This window comes from Octopus sinensis, linkage group LG29 (genome assembly GCF_006345805.1).
Source record: "Octopus sinensis linkage group LG29, ASM634580v1, whole genome shotgun sequence".
NCBI lineage: Eukaryota > Metazoa > Mollusca > Cephalopoda > Octopoda > Octopodidae > Octopus > Octopus sinensis.
Window position 1 is genome coordinate 5,511,764 of NC_043025.1, and position 24,883 is coordinate 5,536,646.

The 24,883-nt window shown below is 41.5% G+C and overlaps 1 non-coding gene across 1 annotated transcript; it reads left to right on the top strand.

Moving 5' to 3' along the window:
- The first annotated feature begins 7,589 nt into the window (after positions 1-7,589).
- LOC115226245 lies at positions 7,590-15,533 on the top strand. The gene is made up of 2 exons (XR_005004240.1): positions 7,590-7,721; positions 15,455-15,533. It is a non-coding gene; the product is annotated as an uncharacterized LOC115226245 (transcript).
- Positions 15,534-24,883: the final 9,350 nt, after the last annotated feature.

Below are 24,883 nucleotides of genomic sequence, written 5' to 3' on the forward strand. Positions count from 1 at the left end.
TTCGCTAAGATCCGGCCCTCGTGTTCTGTTCTGTTATATTCGGTGTTCAATTTCTGCTGCAATTATATTTCGTATATTATTATATATTCGGCATTCCGGCGATCTTTCGTCTCTAGTAGACCTTTCCGTCGATTTCCGTAAAAATTTTTTTTTTTTTACATATGGGCTTGCGGGAACTTTTGAAGTATATACATACATATACATATACACCGAGTAAAAAATTCCAGTTATCTCTTTCTTTCACACATTACTCTGTCTCTCACACACACACTAACAGAAGCACTTCACTTACACAACATATACTGTCTGTCTCCCACACCCCATCAAACACACACACACACACAGTACATCAATGCTTCCCATGCACGGTAACTTCAAAAGAACTTCCCTCGTCATACAATCGCTTTCTCTTAGTCTCTTTCGCTCTCATTACTTCAAAAGTTCCCTCAAGCCCATATGTAAAAAAAAAAAAATTTGTTTACGGAAATCGACGGAAAGGTCTACTAGAGACGAAAGATTGCCTATTTCGTATATTATTATATATTCGGCATTCCTTTGTGGCCTTTAATACTGTAGATCAGGACATTTAGTAAATGTACTCGATTTTCTTCCTTTCAAATCAAGGGGTTAGCGGGTACTACTCGAGAACAGTGGTCCCGGTGCGCGCACTCGCGTAGCCGCGCTAGCTAGTCGTGACTAGTCGATCCTACAACGACTAGCTAGCAAAGTAAATAAAACACAAAATAAATAATTTTTTTTTGGTGGGGGAGGGCGGGGGGCGATCCTTCGGTATAGGTACCGTAAGTGGCTTTGTTTACATTTCTGAAGATAACACAAACCCCTAACCCTAACCCCCCATATATATATATATAAAAAAAAAAAAACACTTTCTTGAAATGTATCCGGTACTTCCGGTACCTATACCGAAGTTACGCCTTTTTTTTTTTACACAAAGTAAATAATTTTTGTTAAACAAAGTAAATAAAACACAAAAACACTAAATAATTTTTTAAACAAAGTAAATAAATGGCGGTGCCCCAGCATGGCCACAGCTCGTGAGCTGAAACTAGATAAAAAAAAACAAATACACAAAGTCACTTAGCGGTTCGGCAAAAAGAGACCGATAGAATAAGTACAGGGCTTACAAAAAGAATAAGTCCCGGGGTCGAGTTGCTCGACTAAAGGCGGTGCTCCAGCATGGCCGCAGTCAAATGACTTGAAACAAGTAAAAGAGTAAAGTAAGGATCGATTAGTCATGACTAGCTAGCGCGGATGTGCGAGTACGCGAGTGCGCGCACCGGGACCACTGTTCTCGAGTAGTACCGGTGTTAACGTTGGCATAAATAAATATATTTGGGGTTAATTGGTTAAGGAAAGTTTCCCGACTCCTGTTGAGGTCGTTCTGCAGCTATTTCTAGCAGGTCCGTGCATCGTTATTGTGGCTCGTGTCAAGTGAGATAGGGTTGACCTTTGGATTAATGTAAGGGAATTTTGCAGCGGAATTTCGATGGTGAAATCAGGTGATTGCGTTGTATAAAAGGTTTACTTGAAATGCAGAAATGTAAATAAAATATTGTTTACTTCGGAGAGAGAGACCAAAAAAATTAACTCGTTTTAGAAGCACGTGTAATGGCGATCTTTCGTCTCTAGTAGACCTTTCCGTCGATTTCCGTAAAAAAATTTTTTGTTTTTTACATATGGGCTTGCGGGAACTTTTGAAGTAATATACATACATATACACATACACCGAGTAAAATATTTCAGTTATCTCTCTCTTTCACACATTACTCTGTCTCTTCACACACACTAACAGAAGCACTTCACTTACACAACATACTGTCTGTCTCCCCACCCCTCAAACACCACACACCACACATGTACATCAATGCTTTCCATGCACGGTAACTTCAAAAGAACTTCCCTCGTCATACAATCGCTTTCTCTTAGTCTCTTTCGCTCTCATTACTTCAAAGTTCCCGCAAGCCCATATGTTAAAAAAAAAAATTTGTTTACGGAAATCGACGGAAAGGTCTACTAGAGACGAAAGATCGCCCGTGTAATTATGCAACTGGGCAAAATTAACAATATTATTTCATTTACTCTTTTATTCGTTTCAGTCATTTTGACTGTGGCCATGCTGGAGCACCGCCTTCAGTCGAGGAAATCGACCCCGGGACTTATTCTTTGTAAGCCTAGTACTTATTCTATCGGTCTCTTTTGCCGAACTGCTAAGCTACGGTGACGTAAACACAGCACCATCAGTTGTCAAGCGATGTTGGGGTGGGGGGGCAAACACAGACACACAAACATATATATATATATATACGTATATATATATATATATATATCGTCGTCGTCATCATCGTCGTTTAACGTCCGTTCTCCATGCTAGCATGGGTTGGACGGTTCGACCGGGGTTCTGGGAGCCAGAAGGCTGCACCAGGCTCCAGTCTAATTGGCAATGTTTCTACAGCTGGATGCCCTTCCTAACGCCAACCACTCCGTGAGTGTAGTGGGTGCTTTTACGTGCCACCTCACAGGTGCCAGGCGGGGCTGGCAACGGCCACGGTCAGATTGGTGTATTTTATGTGCCACCGGCACGGAAGCCAGTCGAGGCGGTGCTGGCATCGGCCACGAGTCGGATAGTGCTTTTTACGTACCACCAGACCAGGGATCCTGGCTGGTTCAATTCGATTTCGATTTCCCCAACATGTCTTCACAAGCAAAGGGGGTTGGCAAGGGTGCCTGTCGTACGGTCGCATTGGAGTATTCTACGTGCCACACGGCCACGAGTCGGATAGTGCTTTACGTACCACCAGACCAGGGATCCTGGCTGGTTCAATTCGATTTCGATTTCGATTTCGCTTGCCCCAACATGTCTTCACAAGCAAAGGGGGTTGGCTTGGGTGCCTGTCGTACGGTCGCATTGGAGTATTTTACGTGCCACGGCCCCGAGTCGGATAGTGCTTTTTACGTACCACCAGGCCAGGGATCCTGGCTGGTTCAATTCGGTTTCAATTTCGCTTGCCCCAACATGTCTTCGCAGGCATGGGGAGTTGGGATGGGTGTCTGTCGTCGGATGAGGTTCTATATCGCTTCGCTTGCCTCAACCGGTCTTTGTGTCCAAGGAGGAAAGGCATTCATAAGTGGGCTGGCTCACTTGTCCTGCCTGGTCTTCTCACGTACAGAATATTTCCAAAGGTCTCGGTCTCTGGTCATTTCCTCAGTGAGGCCTAAAGTTCGAAGGTCGTGCTTCACCACCTCGTCCCAGGTTTTCCTGGGTCTACCTCTTCCACGGGTTCCCTCAACTGCTAGGGATTGGCACTTTCTCACACACCTATCTTCATCCATTCTCGCCACATGACCATACCAGCGCAATCGTCTCTCTTGCACACCACAACTGATGCTTCTTAGGTACAACATTTCTCTCAAGGTGCTAACGCTCTGTCGAGTATGTACACTGACATTACACATCCATCGGAGCATACTGGCTTCATTCCTCACGAGCTTACGCATGTCCTCAGCAGTCACAGCCCATGTTTCGCTGCCATGTAGCATGGCTGTTCGTACACACGCATCATACAGTCTGCCTTTTACTCTGAGCGAGAGGCCTTTAGTCACCAGCAGAGGTAAGAGCTCCCTAAACTTTGCCCAGGCTATTCTTATTCTAGCAGTTACACTTTCAGCGCCCCACCCCCACTACTGACTTGGTCACCTAGATAACGAAGCTATCAACTACTTCTAGTTTTTCCCCCTGGAAAGTGACGGAAGTTGTTTTCTGCAGATTTTCGGAGGTTAATGCTCCCAAGCATCTGCCACATACAAAAACTATCTTCCAGTTAGCCTACCTTTGACATTGCTGCACCTCTTATGTGTCCATAGCTTACACTGGGTACATCTTATAGAGTTTCTACCTACACCTTTTCTACAGATCGAGCAGGGCCATCTTCCTGAAGATATTTGTGGATTGTCTACCTTTCTACTTATTAGTACTTTGGTTTTAGCTAGGTTGACTCTAAGGCCCCTTGATTCTAAACCCTCCTTCCACACCTGGAACTTCTCCTCCAGTTCTGATAGTGACTCAGCAATAAGAGCAAGGTCGTCAGCGTAGAGGAGCTCCCAGGGACAGCCTGTCTTGAATTCCTCCGTAATTGCCTGGAGTACTATGATAAATAGGAGGGGGCTGAGTACTGAACCTGGTGGACCCAACCTCTACTTTGAATTCTTCTGTGTACATGTTGCCAACCCTAACCTTACTTACGGCATCTCTGTACATGGCTTGCACAGTCCTCACCAGCCATTCATCTATCCCTAGTTTCCTCATTGACCACCAGATAAGGGATCGGGGGACCCTATCAAAAGCTTTCTCCATGTCAACGAAAGCCAGGTACAGGGGCTTATCTTTGGCTAGGTATTTCTCTCTGCAGCTGCCTTACCAGGAATATAGCATCAGTGGTACTTTTCCCTGGCACGAACCCAAACTGCATCTCATCTAAACTAACTCTCTCTCTAATTAGTTGGGCTATGACCCTCTCCGTAACCTTCATTACTTGATCCAACAGCTTGATACCTCTGTAATTATTTGTATCTAGGGCATCACCTTTACCTTTGTAGCAGTTGACTAGTATGCTGCTGCACCAGTCATTGGGTATGACTCCTTCGTGTATCACCTGTATATATATATGTATATATATATATATATATATATATATATATATGTATATTATATATATATATATACGTATATATATATACGTATATATATATATATATACGTATATATATATCTATATATATATATATTGTAAAGTATAGAAGCCATCTTATCATGGCTAACCACATTGGGGAGGGGGTGTTACTGTAGCTACCCCCTCCCCAATGTGGTTAGCCATGATAAGATGGCTTCTATACTTTACATTATCGAGCGATACTGTTTCAATCTCATTCTGAGATTTAATTATGCTATATATATATATACACACATATATATATATATACATATATACGACAGGCTTCTTTCAGTTTCCGTCTACCATATCCACTCACAAGGCTTTGGTCGGCCTGAGGCTATAGTAGAAGACACTTACCCAAGGTGCCACGCAGTGGGACTGAACCCGGAACTATGTGGTTGGTAAGCAAGCTCCGTACCACACGGCCACTCCTGCGCCTATTAGAAATAAAATAAATATTATTTTCAGATATAAGGAGTTTGTCTTAAAATGTTACACGTAAAAACGTTTAGGTAATTTAGTATTTAATTATAAGATGTAACGACATTTCTAGAACCAGCAGAAATTGTACTCTTCATCATCATCGTTTAACGTCCGTTTTCTACGCTAGCATGGGTTGGACGGTTCAACTGGGGTCTGGGAAGCCAGAATGCTGCGCCAGGCCCAATCTGATCTGGCAGTGTTTCTACAGCTGGATGCCCTTCCTAACGCCAACCACTCCATGAGTGTAGTGGGTGCTTTTTACGTTCCACCAGACGAGGCTGGCAAACGGCCACAATCGGATGGTGCATTTTATGTGCCACTGGCACGGGGCCAGACGAGGCTGGCAAACGGCCACGATTGGATGGTGCTTTTTACGTGCCACCGGCATGGAGGCCAGTCGGGCGGCGCTGGCAATGGCCATGTTCGGATGGCTCTCTTACGTGCCATCGGCACTGGTATCACAGCTACAATTTCCATTGATGTTGATTGATTTTGATTTCGATTTTCACTTGCCTCAACAGGTCTTCACAAGTAGGGTTTGTGTCACAAGAAGGAAAGGTATGCATAAGTGGGCTTATAATTAAGCAGTACCCTGGTTGGTGTACCTACGCAATTGTGCACCCTCCCCCGCTCAATTTGTTTACTCATAATTTCCAGAAAAATGCATATTTTTTAATGAAATTTTCTACAATTTTCTGGGGTCTTGAAGAATTTTTATTCAAACGAATCAACCCTAGTATTTGTGATTTGTAAAGCCTGGTGCTTATTCTGTTGGTTGCTTTTGCTGAACTGCTAAGTTACAGGAATGTAAACACACCAACACCGGGGGACATTCACGTACACAAAGACACACACACAATGGGCTTCTTTCAGTTTCCATCCGCCAAATTCACTTGCAAGATTGTGGTCAGCTTTCTAGAAACACTGTCTGAAAACAAGAGAAGATGGTAATAGTTTGAAAGTTTTTACCTAATCAGGACTCACCAAGATGGAGGTGAGGTAACAGCAACGATACCTTTACCATGCCGTGTTTTATTCACATAGGTTTTTATTAATTACTAGCAGTATAGGTGCAGGAGTGGCTGTGTGGTAAGTAGCTTGCTAAACAACCACATGGTTCCGGGTTCAGTCCCACTGCGTGGCATCTTGGGCAAGTGTCTTCTGCTATAGCCCGGGCCGACCAATGCCTTGTGAGTGGATTTGGTAGACGGAAACTGAAAGAAGCCTGTCGTATATATGTATATATATGTATGTGTGTGTGTTTGTGTGTCTGTGTTTGTCCCCCTAGCATTGCTTGACAACCGATGCTGGTGTGTTTACGTCCCCGTCACTTAGCGGTTCGGCAAAAGAGACTGATAGAATAAGTACTGGGCTTACAAAGAATAAGTCCCGGGGTCGATTTGCTCGACTAAAGGTGGTGCTCCAGCATGGCCGCAGTCAAATGACTGAAACAAGTAAAAGAGAAAAGAGTAAAGAGAGAGTATCGCCTGGCGTTGCTCGGGTTTGTAAGGGAAATAACTATAAGCATTTTTAGAGAGTTACTTCCCTTATATAACCCAAGCAAAAATCATTAAAAATGCGGAAAAATGATGGTAAATCTTTTTTTTTAAACGTAGACTCATTGTAGACACGTGCTAATGCCCAGAAGGGCTTGATATGAATGACGACTATAAGATACCTGCTTTTGGTTAAACTGCACCGCAAAATGTGGGAGTAGTTAGGAATCTAAATCGTAGGAGACAGATGCACAACCTTACTTTTATATATAAAGACTAACAGTATTGCCCGGCGTTGCTCGGGTTTGTAAGGGAAATAACTATATAAGCATTTTTAGAGAGTTACTTCCCTTATTTAATAGCAAAAAAATGCATTAAAAATGGGAAAAAATTATGGCAAATTTTTTTTTAAATCGTAGACTCATTGTAGACGCGTGCTAATACCCAGAAGGGCTCGATATGAATGATGACTATAAGATACCCGCTTTTGGTTAAACTGCACCACAAAATGTGGGAGTAGTTAGGAATCTAAATCGGAGGAGACAGAGTCTCACACACACAACTTCAATTTTATATATAAAGATAATTAATTTTTTCGTGACGTATATTTGCCATGTAAATATGGCTAACCCCTAAGGGTGGATGCTACTGTAGTTTGTAGCCCCAGGAAGATATCTCCTCCAGCTGGCTATAGACACACTTTCTGTTCCCTATCAGTGTTTGCAAAAGGAAGCCCAATACCCAGAAAGTGTGTCTATGGCCAGCTGGAGGAGGTGTCCTCCTGGGGCTACAAACTACAGTAGCATCCACCCTTAGGGGTTAGCCATATTTAAATGGCAAATATACGTCAAGATGTGTTGCAGCTACTGTTTATAACTAGCTCTGAGATTTATAATTAAGTTTTTAAATTACAGGAAGTCATTGATGTTTCTGCCTGTGGTTGTGGAGAGAAGTTCCAGTCTGTGATTGTCTCACCTGAATTTGCTGGTAAATCTTTATTGAGTCAACACAGGTGAGTCTGTTTGTCTCCTGAATTTGCATAATTAACGAAGAGTAGAGCTGAGCCTGTGGAAAAATAGACACATGACCGTTTATCTCCTTTATAGAAGCACACCTTTTTGTCTGCGTTCTTGTTAACTCTTTCTCTTTCCATCTCTGGCCAGGTAACCAGGTATCGGATCTTTTTGGTTTGAACGGCAGTTTTTTAAAATAATTTCCACGCAACTAAACACTTTTAAACTTCGTATACTGGTAGAATGTGTTTATAAAACATCTTTTTCTCTTGGCTTTATTGAGAAAATTCTATGGTTTGTAAGATATTTGTTGGGTTTTTTTTCTTCAATTTCTGCAATTTCAACCAATCACTGATGTCTATTGAGGTGAAAACATTCTGTGCCGTATGAATATGTCCCTCGTTTAAGGAACAGAGATCTTTTCGGTTTGACCGGCAGTTTTTTAAAATAATTTCCACGTAACTAAAAAATTTTAAACTTCGTATACTGGTAGAATGTGTTTATAAAACATCTTTTTCTCTTGGCTTTATTGAGAAAATTCTATAGTTTGTAAGATATTTGTTGCTTTTTTTTTCTTCAATTTCTGAAATTTCAACCAATCAATGACGTCTATTGAGGTGAAAACATTCTGTGCCGTATGAATATGTCCCTCGTTTAAGAAACAGATTGGGTTTATTTACATTTCTAAAGAAAAAAGATACCCTTCCCCCTAACCCTAAAACATTGAAATGCAATAGATCGATACTAGGGTTATAATTATGGGTAACAATTTCATATGACACCGCTAGGAAAAACTGCCGTTCAAACCGAAAAGATCCCCAGGTATCTCCTCTACAGCAATACACCTGTTTCTGTCTCTCTGTTACACTCTAACCTGTCGCAAGATCACCTCCTCTAATGCCCTTTCCTCTCTCAAAAAATTCCTTGTCTTGCGAATGACTGAAAAGCGGTTGGCATTAGAAAAGTCATTCAATGTTAGAAACCATACCAAAGCAGGTTTTGGAACATGATGCTGTCCTCTTATTTCTTTATTACCCACAAGGGGCTAAACACAGAGGGGCCAAACAAGGACAGACAAAGGGATGAAGTCGATTAGATTGAACCCCAGTGCGTAACTGGTACTTAATTTATCCACCCCCGAAAGGATGAAAGGCAAAGTTGACATCAACGGAATTTGAACTCAGAACGTAGCAGCAGACGAAATACCTATTTCTTTACTACCCACAAGGGGCTAAACATAGAGAGGACAAACAAGGACAGACAAAGGGATGAAGTCGATTAGATTGAATCCCAGTGCGTAACTGGTACTTAATTTATCCACCCCCGAAAAGATGAAAGGCAAAGTTGACATCAACGGAATTTGAACTCAGAACGTAGCAGCAGACAAAATACCTATTTCTTTACTACCCACAAGGGGCTAAACATAGAGAGGACAAACAAGGACAGACAAAGGGATTAAGTCGATTAGATTGACCCCCAGTGTGTAACTGGTACTTAATTTATCGACCCCCGAAAGGATGAAAGGCAAAGTCAACATCAGCGGAATTTGAACTCAGAACGTAGCGGCAGACGAAATACCTATTTCTTTACTACCCACCAGGGGCTAAACATAGAGAGGACAAACAAGGACAGACAAAGGGATTAAGTCGATTAGATTGACCCCCAGTGTGTAACTGGTACTTATTTAATCGACCCCGAAAGGATGAAAGGCAAAGTTGGCATCAACGGAATTTGAACTCAGAACGTAGCAGCAGACGAAATACCTATTTCTTTACTACCCACAAGGAGCTAAACATAGAGAGGACAAAGGGACTAAGTCGATTAGATTGACCCCCAGTGTGTAACTGGTACTTAATTTATCGACCCTGAAAGGATGAAAGGCAAAGTTGACATCAACGGAATTTGAACTCAGAACGTAGCAGCAGCGCTATCGATTAGATTGATCCCCAGTGTGTAACTGGTACTTAATTTATTGACCCCGAAAGGATGAAAGGCAAAGTCGACCTTGGCAGAACTTGAGCTCAGAACGTAGAGGCTTTTAAGCCAGCTCCTGTGGAGGGCTCTTCATTAGGTTTTGGGCCCAACAATGACACTTCATGCATTAAGCACATATTAAATTTTATTAAACTAATGAAGAGCCCTCCACAGGAGCTGGCTTAAAAGCCTCTACATTCTGAGCTCAAGTTCTGCCAAGGTCGACTTGCCTTTCATCCCTTCGGGGTCAATAAATTAAGTACCAGTTACACACTGGGGGTCAATCTAATCGATTGTGCAGCTTTTAAGTTGGTGTATAGTTACCTCTTAAGCCTGACTTATATTATCTGTCTCTTTTACTGAATTATTCAGTAAACAAACCAACACCGGTTGTCAAGATATGATGAGGGAGACACAGACACACACACACATATAAGATGGGCTTCCTTCAGTTTCCGTCTATGAAATCCACTCGCAAGGCTTTGGTTGGCCTGAGGTTAGTAGAAAGCACATGCCCAAGGCGCCATGCTGTAGGACTGAACCTGGAACCTTGTGGTTGGGAAACAAACTGCTTACCACACAGCCACCCCTGTATATGATTCTGGGTAGAAGGGTTCAAATCATCTCTCAATAAGCATCACTCTCTCTCTTTTACTCGTTTTGACTGCGGCCATGCTGGAGCACTGCCTTTTTAGTAGAGCAAATCGACCCCAGGACTTATTCTTTGTAAGCCTAGTACTTATTCTATCGGTCTCTTTTGCCGAACCGCAAAGTAACGGGGACGTAAACACACCAGCATCGGCCGTCAAGTAATGCTAGGGGGACAAAGACAGACACACAAACATATACACACATACATATATATATACATATATACGACGGGCTTCTTTCAGTTTCCGTCTACCAAATCCACTCACAGGGCTTTAGTCGGCCTGAGGCTATAGTAGAAGACACTTGCCCAAGATGCCACGCAGTGGGACTGAACCCGGAACCATGTGGTTGGTTAGCAAGCTACTTACCACACAGCCACTCCTATATATATATACGACGGGCTTCTTTCAGTTTCCGTCTACCAAATCCACTCACAAGGCTTTAGTCGGCCTGAGGCTATAGTAGAAGACACTTGCCCAAGATGCCACGCAGTGGGACTGAACCCGGAACCGTGTGGTTGGTTAGCAAGCTACTTACCACACAGCCACTCCTATATATATACGACGGGCTTCTTTCAGTTTCCGTCTACCAAATCCACTCACAAGGCTTTAGTCGGCCTGAGGCTATAGTAGAAGACACTTGCCCAAGATGCCATGCAGTGGGACTGAACCCGGAACCATGTGGTTGGTTAGCAAGCTACTTACCACACAGCCACTCCTGCGCCTGTTGATTTAAGGGTTGGTACGTATATGTATATTTGTGTGTGTTGTTGTTTGTACGCATGCATATATTTACATATTTAACTCCCCTTGTGAAGACCTGTTGAGGCAAGTGAGATCAAAATCGAAATCGATCAACATTAATGGAAATTTTAGCTGTGATACCAGTGCCAGTGGCATGTAAGCGAGCCATCCGAACGTGGCTGTTGCCAGCGCCGCCCCGACGGGCCTCCGTGCTGGTGGCACATAAAAAGCACCATCCGATCGTGGCCGTTGCCAGCCTCTCCTGGCCTCCGTGCCGGTGGCACATAAAAAGCACCATCTGATCGTGGCCATTGCCAGCCTCTCCTGGCCCCCGTGCTGGTGGCACATAAAAAAGCACCATCCGATCGTGGCCATTGCCAGCCTCTCCTGGCCCCCGTGCTGGTGGCACATAAAAAAGCACCATCCGATCGCGGTCATTGCCAGCCTCGTCTGGCCCCCGTGCCGGTGGCACATAAAAAAGCACCATCCGATCGCGGTCATTGCCAGCCTCGCCTGGCCCCCGTGTCGGTGGCACATAAAAAGCACCATCCGATCGTGGCCATTGCCAGCCTCTCCTGGCCCCCGTGCCTGTGGCACATAAAAAAGCACCATCCGATCGCGGTCATTGCCAGCCTCGCCTGGCCCCCGTGCCGGTGGCACATAAAAAAGCACCATCCGATCGCGGTCATTGCCAGCCTCGCCTGGCTCCTGTGCAGGTGGCACATAAAGAGCACCCACTACACTCACGGAGTGGTTGGCGTTGGGAAGGGCATCCAGCTGTAGAAACATTGCCAGATCAGACTGGTGCCTGGTGCAGCCTCCTGGCTTCCCAGACCCCAATTGAACCGTCCAGCCCATGCCAGCATGGAAAGCGGACATTAAATGATGTATTTGCAGTATTTTGTCCAGGAGTGGCTGTGTGGTAAGTAGCTTGCTAACCAACCACATGGTTCTGGGTTCAGTCCCACTGCGTGGCACCTTGGGCAAGTGTCTTCTGCTTTAACCTCCGGCCGACCAAAACCTTGTGAACGGATTTGGTAGACGGAAACTGAAAGAAGCCCGTCATATATATATATATATGTGTGTGTGTCCACCTCCACCACTGACAATCGGTGTTGGTGTGTCTACGTCTCCCCGTAACTTAGCGGTTCAGCAAAAAGAACCAGTAGAACATGTATCATGATTTTAAAAATAAATAAGTGCCGTCGCCAGTTCATACGGCTAAAAGTCGGTGCTCCAGCATGGCCGCAGTCTAATTACTGAAACGAAAGATGAAACCGAATTTTTAAATATTTCTGTTGAAATAATCGTTATACTGTAAGAGTTACCTCCCTTGAGCTATTCGCCAAAGTTCTTAGTTACTCGACAAAGTTAAAACGTGTAATTTGAAGGCCCATCCAAGTATGCTTACGGTGTGAATATTTACTTAAATAAATATTTCTTTACTCCCCACAAGGGGACAGACAAAGGGATTAAGTCGATTACATCGATCCCCAGCGCGTAACTGGTACTTAATTTATCGACCCCAAAAGGATGAAAGGCAAAGTCGACCTCGGCGGAATTTGAACTCACAACGTAACGGCAGACGAAATACCTATTTCTTTACTACCCACATGGGGCTAAACATAGAGGAGACAAACAAGGACAGACAAAGGGACTAAGTCGATTAGATTGATCCCCAGTGTGTAACTGGTACTTAATTTATCGACCCTGAAAGGATGAAAGGCAAAGTCGACCTCAGCGGAATTTGAACTCAGAACGTAGCAGCAGACGAAATACCTATTTCTTTACTAGGACAAACAAAGGGATTAAGTCGATTAGATTGAACCCCAGTGTGTGACTGGTACTTAATTTATCGACCCTGAAAGGATGAAAGGCAAAGTCGACCTCAGCGGAATTTGAACTCAGAACGTAGCAGCAGACGAAATACCTATTTCTTTACTAGGACAAACAAAGGGATTAAGTCGATTAGATTGACCCCCAGTGTGTGACTGGTACTTAATTTATCGACCCTGAAAGGATGAAAGGCAAAGTCGACCTCAGCGGAATTTGAACTCAGAACGTAGCAGCAGACGAAATACCTATTTCTTTACTAGGACAAACAAAGGGATTAAGTCGATTAGATTGACCCCCAGTGTGTGACTGGTACTTAATTTATCGACCCTGAAAGGATGAAAGGCAAAGTCGACCTCAGCGGAATTTGAACTCAGAACGTAGCAGCAGACGAAATACCTATTTCTTTACTACCCAAAAGGGGCTAAACATAGAGGGGACGAACAAGGACAAACAAACAGATTAAGTCGATTACATTGACCCCAGTGTGAAACTGGTACTTTATTTATCGACCCCGAAAGGATGAAAGGCAAAGCCGACCTCGGTGGAATTTGAACTCAGAACATAGCGGCAGACGAAATACCTATTTCTTTATTATCCACAAGGGGCTAAACACAGAGAGGACAGACATAGGTATTAAGTCGAAAGGATGAAAGGCAAAGTCGACCTCGGTGGAATTTGAACTCAGAACGTAGCGACAGACGAAATACAGCTAGGCATTCCGCCCGGCGTGCTATCATTTCTGCCAGCTCACCACAGAAGGCCATATCTGGCCAGTTTGAAGATCAAACTGGAAGATTATTTTGGCCAGATATGGCTGGGTTAAACTCTAAGGGTGAAGTATATGTGACATCAATAATCTTTATATTATTAGACCTCCTCTTGGAATTTGTCACCCAACAACCATTTCTACACCCACCATTATTACCTCTGCCTTAACCCTTTCGTTACCAACCCGGCCAAAACCGGCTCGTAAGTTCTGAATAAAAATCTTCCACTAACCTTAGTCACAATTTATGTTCCTAACACCAGCTGAATGATAACAAAGTTATTTTACTAAATTCTTTGTTATATTTAAAATAATTGAAAGAAACACAGAGCATCTCAACAGAAATATGGTAACAAAAGGGTTCAAGTCACCATGATATTTTTAACCCTTTTGATACCAACCCGGCTGAAACCACCTCTGGCTTTGTAGTACAAATGTCTTGTTTTCATAAGTTCTGAATTAAAATCTTGCACCAAACTTTAGTCACAATTTATGTTCCTAACACTAGCTTAATAATAACTAAGTTATTTTACTAAATTCTTTGTTATATTTCAATTTAATTGAAAGAAACACAGAGCATCTCAAAAAATACAGTAACGAGAGGGTTAATGAAGGCAGTGGTATGGTTTACAGTTGCGTGTGTTTGTTTGTCCGTAGACAAAATATCTCAAGAACTGCTGGATGGATTCGGATGAAACTTTCAGGGATGTTTGCCCTTGTGACTGGCATGAATTGATTGTATTTTGGGATCGATCCGGTACTGGACAAAGGTACTGGATTATTTTTCCTGTTTTTTTACTTAATTCTAGAGAGCGGTCAGGTTCATTTTTAGTATTCTCATTTGTGAGATCAGTCGAGTTTATTTCAGATATTCTCATTTTAAAAATCATCTCTGACTAATCACTGGGAGGACGTTGGTGTTGCCTAGGCAGAGGTTTGCAATCTCTGGGTGCGCTTGTTATTATTATTATTATTATTATTATTATTACCTCTGCCTTAGCAAGAAGGCAGAGGTATTGTTTTCAGTCATATGTGTTTCTTTGTTTGTTTGTCCATGGACAAGATATCTCAAGAACCACTGGATGGATTCGGATGAAACTGTCAGGGATGTTTGGCCTCGTGACTGGCACAAACTGATTAGAGTTTGGTACCGGACAAGGATTCTGGATTATTTTTCCAGTTTCTTTACTTCATTTTTGAGAGCAGTTGGGTTCATTTTAATATTCTCGTTTGTGAGATCAGTCGAGTTTATTTCAGATATTCTCATTTTAAAGATCATCTCTGGCTAATCATTGAGAAGATGTTGGTGATGCCTTGGCAGAGGTTTATGCTCTCTGACTACTCTTGTTATCTCTGCCTTAGTGAGAAGGCGAAGGTATTGTTTTCAGTCACATTTGTTTGTTTGTTTGTCTGTGGACAAGATATCTCAAGAACCGCTGGATGGATTCAGATGAAACTTTCAGGGATGTTTGGCCTTGTGACTGACACAAACTGATTAGATTTTGGGACCAATCCGGTACCGGACAAGGATTCTGGATTATTTTTCCTGTCTTTTACTTAATTTTTGAGAGCAGTTGGGTTCACTTTTAGTATTCTCGTTTGTGAGAGCAATCCAGTTTATTTCAGATATTCTCATTTCAAAAATCATCTCTGGCTAATCGGTAAGAGGACGTTGGTGTTGCCTAGGCAGAGGTTTGTGCTCTCTGAGTGCTCTTCTTCTTATTATTAATTTTATTGTTTCTGTTCCTCTTTTTCTTTCCAGATTGGTTAATTCTATTCTGAAAGAAGAACTGAAAATAATCCATGCCTTCCAAATGAAAACCATGACACCTGAACAGTGGGACCAGAAGCAAAATGAGGTGTCTGCAACTAGTTGAGATTATGATATACATATATATATGTATATACTACATATATAATATATATATCATATAATATATATATATATATATATATATATATTATATATATATATATATATATATTATATATAATATATATATATATATATATATACGCACACACACACTATATATATACATACAAATATATATATATATATACACACACACAATATATATATATATATATAAAAACACAATTTATATTATATATATATACACACACACACAATATATATATATACACACACAATATATATTATATATATAATATAGATATATATATACACACACACACAATATATATATACACACACAATATATATATATATATACACACACAATATATATATATATATAAAAACACAATTTATATATATAATATATATACACACACATACAATATATATATATATATTATATATATACAACACACAATATATATATATATATATATATATATATATATATACACACACACTCAATATATATATATATATTTATACACACACGCAATATATATATATATATATATATATATATATATATATATATATATATATATATATAATATAGATATATATACACACACACACACATATTTATGTATGTATATTGCACTTGTAACTATGTTTGTACCACATGTAGATTGCTGTGTTCAGGTTCCTGGATAATGGCATGAAACTATGACACAAAAGTACTTATAGGTCTCAGATGATTATAAAAATACTTTCTACAATACGAGGTGTGGTCAAAAAGTATCCAACCTTTGGCCAAAAAACAAAATGGCGGTGCCCCAGCATGGCCACAGCTCGTGAGCTGCAACTAGATCAAATGAAATGAAAAATTTTGATTTCGTCTCCTTCAAAGTATTCGCCTTGGGAGGTCTACTCAACGGGTCACTGTGAGTGAATGACGCAACCTACAGACCCGAAAATGTTTGCGCACGCTCAGGAAGGACACAGCCACCTAATACCCATGTAAATTTTGCTCCCGCGTTTTTATTTTGTGCAAAAAAAAAAAAATGAAGGTTGGATGCTTATTGATTACACCTTTTACTCTCTGGAAATGCATATCAAGAACTTAGCATGTAACTAAAACAAAAAAATATATATACACATTCTTTGCTACACACATACATACATGCGCTCACACATACACACACTTATGAATTGGAATTCAGTATTTGAATTTCTTCAATAAATATCTAATTTTTAATGCTGTATATTTGTGTTGTTTTATTAACTAGCAGTATCGCCTGGCGATGCTTGGGTTTGTTTCGACCCTTTAGAATTGGAATTTTTGAAAAGTAAAAATTTTGCATTATGTAGCTTGTTATTCTCTTTAGGTGAACATTTTTCTGATTGAAATACACCGAAAAATGGCAACACAGCAGTCAAAAAAATCATTAAAAAATAAGGATTTTCTTAGAAAAAAAGCACCTTTCTGATGTAAATAATTTTTGGTGTTAACATGGTCCGATTTGAATTTTTTCTTCTACGGAATGAAGAGCAAGCCTTCTTCTATCATACTCTCAATTTTGGTCAACTTGCGCCGCAGGGTCTCGGAGGAGATAGTGTTAGTTGAAGGCTACCAAACCTGCCACACACAGACAACTTCAGCTTTATATAGAGAGAGAGACTTGGGGGAAGAAATGTCTTGAAAAACCAATCTTATTTGGTTCATCATAAACTTAGGGTTTCTCTGATCTAAATTAGATTTGCTGTTACTCTTTTACTTGTTTCAGTCATTTGACTGCAGCCATGCTGGAGCACCGCCTTTAGTTGAGCAAATCGACCCCGGGACTTATTCTTTGTAAGCCCAGTACTTATCCTATCGGTCTCTTTTGCCGAACCACTAAGTGACGGGGGCGTAAACACACCAGCATCGGTTGTCAATCAATGCTTGGGGGATAAACACAGACACCCAAACACACACACACACACATATATATATATATATATATATACATATATACGACAGGCTTCTTTCAGTTTCCATCTACCAAATCCACTCACAAGGCATTGGTCGGCCCGGGGCTATAGCAGAAGACACTTGCCCAAGATGCCACGCAGTGGGACTGAACCCGGAACCACGTGGTTGGTTAGCAAGCTTCTTACCACACAGCCACTCCTGCGCCTGTTGATGTAAGAATTTCATAAGCATTCCAGAGAACGTGCGAGAAGTCAGAGGGATGTAAACACACCAACAGCGGTTGTGAGCTCGGCATTCTAACAACTGAATCATGTGCCAATACTTATGATATATCTACCTATCTTTGTGTGTGTGTGTGTTCAAATTCACTTGAAACCTGTGATATTCCAGTCCTTGAAAGTCTGACCCCACTCACGCCCTCCCTCCCTCCCCAGTCAAGGACACAGGTTTATAGAACTCATCCTCTTCAACTGACTATGACACAATACTGTAGCCACCACCATTACAACCACCTCGGCTGACAGGTTAATGTACTATTGAGAAGTCTTATCTGAAAAATGTCAAGATGTCTGAATCTGTAAGTATAAATAGCATATATTTACATATACATACATATATATATATATATATCTTTATAAATAAAATTCAAGTTGTGTGTCTGTCTCGTACGATTTAGATTCCTAACTACTCCCACATTTTGTGGTGCAGTTTAACCAAAACCGGGTATCTTATAGTCGTGATCCATATCGAGCCCTTCTGGGTATTAGCGCGCGTCTACGATTTAAAAAAAAATTTACCATCATTTTTTCCATTTTAATGCATTTTTTCGCTATTATATAAGGGAAGTAACTCTCTAAAAATATCTACGATGAGTCAACGATTTAAAAAAAAAATTTACCATCATTTTTTTTCCATTTTTGATGCATTTTTTGGTTATAACTCTCTAAAAATACTTATATAGTTATTTCCCTTACAAACCCGAGCAATGCCGGGCGATACTGCTAGTATATATATATATATATATATATATACACACACATATGTGTGTGTGTGCCTCCTGTCACAATGAGATCTCATCCGGTATCAAAGATAAAAATTTGTCCAGTTGTTCTTTGAAGTCCTTTGCAAATCTCTGAGGTTGTTTGGTATAAGGTTGAATAGGCGCAGGAGTGGCTGTGTGGTAAGTAGCTTGCTTACGAACCACGTGGTTCCGGGTTCAGTCCCACTGTGTGACACCTTGGGCAAATGTCTTCTACTATAGCCTCGGGCCGACCAAAGCCTTGTGAGTGGATTTGGTAGACGGAAACTGAAAGAAGCCTGTCGTGTATATGTATATATATATATAGGCGTAGGAGTGGCTGTGTGGTAAGTAGCTTGCTTATGAACCACATGGTTCCGGGTTCAGTCCCACTGCGTGGCACCTTGGGCAAATGTCTTCTAGTATAGCCTCAGGCCGACCAAAGCCTTGTGAGTGGATTTGGTAGACGGAAACTGAAAGAAGCCTGTCGTGTATATGTATATATATATATAGGCGTAGTAGTGGCTGTGTGGTAAGTAGCTTGCTAACCAACCACATGGTTTCGGGTTCAGTCCCACTGTGTGACACCTTGGGCAAATGTCTTCTACTATAGCCTCGGGCCGACCAAAGCCTTGTGAGTGGATTTGGTGGACGGAAACTGAAAGAAGTCCATTGTATATATATATATATGAATTTTTTGTGTAATGAGATAAAAAAACCAAGGCTGTGTAGATATCAGAGAATTTATAGATAGAAGGTCTTACAGCTGTTTCTAGGATATTAATTAATAATAATATCCCTTCATCGGAGACGGTGTGAGAGGATAGTTAAGTCTTAGTTAGTTTAGATGTGATAGAAATAGAGAGTGAAGTGGAGGAAAGAAAATAGATGTAAGATATGTATGGTTATTGAATTCGTAAATCCGTTTTATAGGCATAATGGTATGGTGGTGATGGTGACTCCCTTCGGTCAGACACTGACCATGGGTTTGCACCTAGAGAGTTACCCTCTGAGGCACAAGTCTGGGCAAGGTTGTTTTATGGAAGACCAGCAGTCGCCCATGTATACCGGCCTCCCCTCTCCATGCCACCAATGTTATCCAAGGGAAAGGCAAAGGGGCCGATACAGCTTGGCACCTGTGACGTCGCAACTCATTTCTACAGCTGAGTGAACTGGAGCAACGTGAAATAAAGTGTCTTGCTCAAGAACACCACACAGCCTGGTATGGGAATTGAACCCACTTCCTCATGATTGTAAGTAACCCATACCAGCTTCCACACCACCGATGTTATCCAAGGGAAAGGCAAAGGGGCCGATACAGCTTGGTACCTGTGACGTCGCAACTTATTTCTATAGCTGAGTGAACTGGAGCAACGTGAAATAAAGTGTCTTGCTCAAGAACACAACACGCAGCCCGGTCCGGGATTCGAGCTCACAACCTCACGATCGTAAGCTCGACGCTCTTACCACTGAGCCACACGCCTTCATAATGGTATATATGTATATTATTTCAATAACCTTTGAGTAAAATCCCAAAGTCCAACAGAGTTTAATATGAGTCCATCCAAATGTAAAGTTTATAAGCAATGTAAGATTCTCTCAAAGTTGGTCCTTCCCAGTAGGGAATTTATATAGAATGTATGTGTATAACCAGTAAACAGTTGAAGCTGAATGGTGAAGATTTTAGGCTCATTGGTATTGCATTGGATTGTTGTTGTTCAAATCTTCTGTAATGACATGCATAAAGATCTGGTCATCAAATCTAAGTAGAGACTTCAAACTTGAAATCTTCAAAGCCACAGTCGAACCAATTCTACTATATGGCTCAGAAACCTGGACGTTATCAAAGAAGCTTGAGAGGCGGTTGGATGGAACCTACACTCGCCTCCTTATGAAAGCTCAAAATCCCTCGTGGAAGCGTCATCCAACCAAAATGCAAATTTATGGGAAACTACCACCTGTGTCATCTCTTGTAAAAGGTAGGAGAGTCCACTTTGCTGGACATTGTTGTAAAGCTGAAGCCATCTACTCGCAATACCAGAGGGTGCACACTCTCCTACCCTCATGTAATCTCCAGGGATACAGGCATCCAGCAACAAGACCTCCATAATGCCATGAGGGACTGTGAAGTCTGGCGTAGCATGGTAAATTCCATTGTCTCGACCACGGTCGAACAATGATGATGATGATTGTTCAAATGGTTATAATAAGATAACCAACTCTTGTTGCATTGCTTATTGTTGTACGGTTATATTTGGCACCGAGATATATTGTTAGACATATACACATTATATATTGTCACTGACGATATAACGGGGTCTTACATAAAACTAGTATTCCATTGGTTACGACGACGAGGGTTTCATTTGATCTGACCAATGGAATGACCTCATCATCATCATCGTTTAGTGTCCGCTTTCCATGCTAGCATGGGTTGGAAGGTTCAACTGGGGTCTGGGAAGCCAGAAGGCTGCACCAGGCCCCATCTGATCTGGCAATGTTTCTAGAGCTGGATGCCCTTCCTAACACCAACCACTCAATGAGTGTAGTGAGTGCTTTTTACGTGCCACTGGCACGGGGACCAGACGAGGCTGGCTGCTCATGAAATTAACATGCAAATGGATGAGTACTCCACAGACACTTTATTTCATGTTGCTCCTGTCCACTCAGCTGGCAAAAATGAGTTGTACCAGTAATTCAAAGGGACCAGCCTTGTCACACTCTGTCATACTGAATCTCCCTTCAAACTACGTTAGGGGTACACGTGTCTGTGGAGTACTCAGCCATATGCATGTTAATTCCACAAGCAAGCTGTTCTGTTAATTGGATTAACTGGCAGCCTCATCGTCAAAACCGACTGAGTGCTAATTAGGAATTGCAGAAAAAGATGTTAAAATACTTTGTGTTCCTTAAAAGTATAAGCAATTTATTGTAGATACATTTTAACAGAAGTCCCGAAAAGACTGTTTGACCAACAGCAACGATGGGATGGTCGCAGCTGGAATATCTTTTTGTCAATGGTTCGCTGGATCAGAGCCAACAGGTTTCTTAATAAACGACAACCACATTAGAGTTTACCTGTTCAACCCTAGATCGAATCAAGCAGTTCACTCACCAAGTCTTGGCATCACTCACCAAGTCCTTTGTGAGCTGCTCTCCGGCTATCTATCTGAGGCTTTATATAGCTATGGTGTGGCCTCACCTGGAATTTGCATCACTGGCCTGGAACCCCTATCTTGCCCAGGATATTAATCGTCTGGAAGCCATTCAGCGACAGGCAACCAAGAGAATTCTCTCCATCAGGCATTTGCCATATTCTGAACGCCTTACTTCCCTGGGCATGGATACATTGAAACTCCGATGTCTGGCAGCTGACTTGGTAGACACCCATAAAATTATCAACCATCTTACAAACAATAACTCTGAGCACCTTTTCAAACTCCACCCATCTAACACCCGTGGACATATTTACAAAGTCAGAAAACAGTACAGCTCCCATGACTTTCGGAAACAGTTTTTCATGCTAAGAGTTGCTGAAGTATGGAACAAATTGACGGCATCAGTTGTTAGTTGTCGGAGCACTGCATCCTTCAAAACTTCCATGCTTTCTGAGATTCGCCAACACTACACCTGACTTTCTCCCCTCCATACACACGCAAGCATGTATCTGACTCATACACTGTTCACTTCCCAGACATTTGTACATTACTGCATATACTTTATACGCACTTTCTGACAAGTTGTGGTGTGCCTGAGCACTGTATACAATAATTTCATTATTATTATTATTACATCTACCATCGCAGCAATTCTAACCAAAACTGCCCTGTAATTTTTTTATTCAGACATTATCTCGGCAACATGGCAAAAGTAAAGAATATGTACCCCCGGTGTTTACGGTTAGGGTTAAGGTTTTTGTTACGCCGAAAACAGGTAGTGTACGTATTCTTTATCTCCACCGGACAACATTATGTGTCCTTCAAACAAGACAATATGAGGGAATTTTGACTGCTACTCTTAGTAGATTTAACGACCATGTACTGGTATTTCGTTGTTGCTGTTTAGCCCTAGGCTAACATTTTCAAGCAGGCTTATAATCAACGATGTTCCAACAAGTGTCCTGTCTCTGAGAACTGCCCATTTAAAACATTTAATTTTTTTAGTTTCCAGACGTGAGGTCTAGTGACGCTTATTTGTTATGTGTATATGATACCTGTGCCGGTGGCACATAAAAAGCACCATCCGAACGTGGCCGTTGCCAGTGCCGCCTCGACTGGCTTCTGTGCCGGTGGCACATAAAAAGCACCATCCGATCGTGGCCAATGCCAGACCACTCTGGCACCTGTGCAGGTGGCACGTAAAAAGCACCCACTACACTCGTGGAGTGGTTGGTGTTAGGAAGGGCATCCAGCTGTAGAAACACTGCCAGATCAGACTGGAGCCTGGTGCAGCCTTCGGGCTTGTCAGACCCCGGTCGAACCGTCCAACCCGTGCTAGCGCGGAAAACGGACGTTAAACGATGATGATGATGATGATATGATGGACTTCCTCACACGTTCATCACCCAAATTCCGCTCATATGGAATTGCTCCACTCGAAACCTATATTTGAAGACCAATTTGGCCTAGACGCTACGCAACAGAGCGAAGTGGTGGCGAAGCAAGCTTCTTAACTATACAAACACGACAGTGTATCCTTCCCTTTCTTCTTCAAGACAATACGAGTAACTTGAGAGAAGTTTGGCTGCTAAAATCTAACAAGCTGAACACCAAGGGGCCTCTCTGTGTTGTTGTTTAGTCCCAGGTTAGCGCTGATTTAGGAGACCTATGATTAAGGGAATTCTTCGATCGCTGTCTTTTTATAGGGAATTATGAATCGAAGACGACTGTTCAATATATCTGTCGCCAATATTTTTTTTTGAAGAAGGTAGGGTGTGAATCGAAGCCGACTATCTAACATGTGTCTGCAATACCTTTTAAGACGTATCTGGTCATCAACAATTTTTTTAAAGAGTGCAGGCTGTGAATTGAGGACGATTGTTCAGCGTATCTGGGATCTTTTCAGTTTGAACGGCAGTTTTTAACATAATTTCTAGGTAACTAAAAAATTTTAAACTTCGTATACTGGTGGAATGTGTTTATAAAACATCTTTTTCTCTTGGCTTTATTGAGAAAATTCTATAGTTTGTAAGATATTTGTTGTTTTTTTCTTCAATTTCTGCAATTTCAACCAATCGATGACGTCTATTGAGGTAAAAAAAAACATTCTGTGCCGCATGAATATATCCCTCGTTTAAGAAACAGATTGGGTTTATTTACATTTGTGAAGAAAAAAAGATACCTTTCTTCCCCACCACTACCCCTACCCCTAAAACAGATTGAAATGCAATAGATCGATACTAGGGTCATAATTATGTGTGACAATTTCATATGACACAGCTAGAAAAAACTGCTGTTCAAACCGAAAAGATCCCTTAACCCTAACCCTAAAACAGATTGAAATGCAATAGATCGATACTAGGGTCATAATTATGTGTGACAATTTCATATGACACAGCTAGAAAAAACTGCCGTTCAAACCGAAAAGATCCCCTAACCCTAACCTTAAAACAGATTGAAATGCAATAGATCGATACTAGGGTCATAATTATGGGTGACAATTTCATATGACACAGCTAGAAAAAACTGCCGTTCAAACCGAAAAGTTCCCTTAACCCTAACCCTAAAACAGATTGAAATGCAATAGATCGATACTAGGGTCATAATTATGGGTGACAATTTCATATGACACAGCTAGAAAAAACTGCCGTTCAAACCGAAAAGATCCCGTATCTGCCTCTAATATTTTTCTTTTTTCACACGGCAAAGTATGAATCGAAGACGACTGTCCAACATATCCGTCTCCAATATAGTTTTAAGACGATAGGATATGAATCAAAGACGACTGCCCGAAGTATCTGTCACCAGAATCTTTTGAAGATGGCAGGGTGTGAATCGAAAACGACAATCTAACATATCGGCAATCTTTCGTCTCTAGTAGACCTTTCCGTCGATTTCCGTAAACAAATTTTTTTTTTTTACATATGGGCTTGCGGGAACTTTTGAAGTAATGAGAGCGAAAGAGACTAAGAGAAAGCGATTGTATGACGAGGGAAGTTCTTTTGAAGTTACCGTGCATGGGAAGCATTGATGTACATGTGTGTGTGTGTGTTTGATGGGGTGTGGGAGACAGACAGTATGTTGTGTAAGTGAAGTGCTTCTGTTAGTGTGTGAAGAGACAGAGTAATGTGTGAAAGAAAGAGATAACTAAATTTTTTACTCGGTGTATGTGTATATGT